The sequence below is a fragment of the Mandrillus leucophaeus genome, unplaced genomic scaffold (genome assembly GCF_000951045.1).
Source record: "Mandrillus leucophaeus isolate KB7577 unplaced genomic scaffold, Mleu.le_1.0 Scaffold57, whole genome shotgun sequence".
Classification (NCBI taxonomy): Eukaryota; Metazoa; Chordata; class Mammalia; order Primates; family Cercopithecidae; genus Mandrillus; species Mandrillus leucophaeus.
The window spans coordinates 6,457,005-6,458,673 of record NW_012106141.1 but is presented as its reverse complement, the minus strand read 5'-3'; the positions used below and the strand labels follow the sequence as shown (position 1 = coordinate 6,458,673).

Here is a 1,669-nt window from a genome sequence, read left to right as displayed (position 1 = left end):
TTGTTGTTGTTGTTGTTGTTTGTTTGTTTGTTTGAGATGGAGTTTCACCCTTCTTGCCCAGGCTGGAGTGCAATGCCATGGTCTCGGCTCACTGCAACCTCCACCCCCTGGGTTCAAGCGATTCTTCTGCCTCAGCCTCCCAAGCAACTGGGATAACAGGCGCCCGCCACCATGCTTGGCTAATTTTTTGTATTTTTAGTAGAGGCGAGGTTTCACTATGTTGGCCAGGCTGGTCTCAAACTCCTGACGCCAGGTGATCCACCCACCTCAGCCTCCCAAAGTGCTGGGATTAAAGGCATAAGCCACTGTGCCCAGCCTCCACCTCCTCTTTTTATCCCAACCTTTCAGAATAGCTGTAAGGCTGCAGGGAGTGGACCTCTCTATCCTGGAAGCTGAGCTAAAATGAGGGGACCAGGCCCCACATGTCCTCCATGGATCACAGTTTCCTCCAAGCCACAGTAGAACTCACCTGTGGAGGTGACCAGAAGACAAGCTAGGGGAACCCTCCCTCAATACAACACTTGGTCTCACCTGCCTAGGCCAGGATTGCCTGTAGTCCAGTCACACTTTCAGTCACCCCTTGTGGTGAGAGGTGGCTGTCGTCTGATTCACCTCTGCCCCCACGCCTGGCACTCTGTCTGGCACATATCAGTGGGCAAGAGACTGTCACCACCTCTCCCTCTTTGGAACAAAGCTGAGAATTAAACAGATAAAATCACCTTAAAATAAGCTGTTGATGAAATGCAAATATATTTTCCTACTCTAACTATAACCTAGCCAGATAAGAAAAATCCTTAACACAAGGATTGGATTTTGTTAAGGGTCAAATTATCCCATGAAACATTAAAAAAAAAAAAAAGATAAAGTGATGGTGGAAGTAATTTGTTTCATGAATCATTTCGAGCAGGGAATAACTAAATACTATTTTAATGAACAGTGTTAGAAGCAGTCGGCCCAAATTCTAATTTTTTTTGGTATTGTGAGAAATTAGTGTATGTTTTCTGTATTAATAAAGACATTAAAGGTAAAGAATGTCACTGTACCCCTGACGCAGTCTCCCAGAGGGCTGAGGGTGCAAGGTTTCCTGGGCTTTGGAGGGAGCAGCGTGTGGAGAACTGGTACCCACCTGCAAGCCCTTAGTCCCTGGGACCCCACAAGACTGCCTGGATGTCAGTCAGGCTACCTGGCAGTCTTGGCTCCAATGGGGTAGGTGTCATCATCCTCACTTCACAGATGGGGAAGCTGAGGCTCCGCGAAGGGAAGTCTGCTCGGGATCACAGAGCTGGGGTTCAAACCGGACCCCGATCGCCTGACCTGGGACCACCTTGCCTGGGACGAAAGGCCCCAGACTGAGCTGATTCCTCCAGACTCTTCCAGTCTAGGACGCCAACAACATAGCCTTCCTAAATCCAGTCGTGGGGCCTCCTGCACAGCCCAGAGACCCAGGGCGGCAGACGACAGAAAACCTGGGAAGGCGGAACCAACCCTGCGCCCAGGAATCCCAGGACGCCCATCCCATAGTTCTTGGGCGGTGCGTACCTTGGCCACTACACGGAATTCAACGGCCTACGGCCACTTTCCGTTTCTTTTCCCGGAGGAAAAGAAGAGCGGACGTCTGGTCTCCACGGTAACCGCGAGGGGGCGCGCGCAGTCCTGGTCGGAGCCCCGC

The 1,669-nt window shown here is 51.1% G+C and overlaps 1 protein-coding gene across 1 annotated transcript in view; it reads right to left on the bottom strand.

The window, feature by feature from the left end:
* Positions 1-1,623, bottom strand: part of IL17RD (interleukin 17 receptor D) — a 78,875-nt gene extending 77,252 nt beyond the window's left edge. The window contains exons 1-2 of the mRNA XM_011998428.1: positions 1,540-1,623; positions 532-694 (exon numbers count right to left, since the gene is read on the bottom strand). The gene's annotated coding sequence lies outside the window, so the exon portion shown is untranslated. The remainder of the gene's footprint in view (positions 1-531; positions 695-1,539) is intronic.
* Positions 1,624-1,669: the final 46 nt, after the last annotated feature.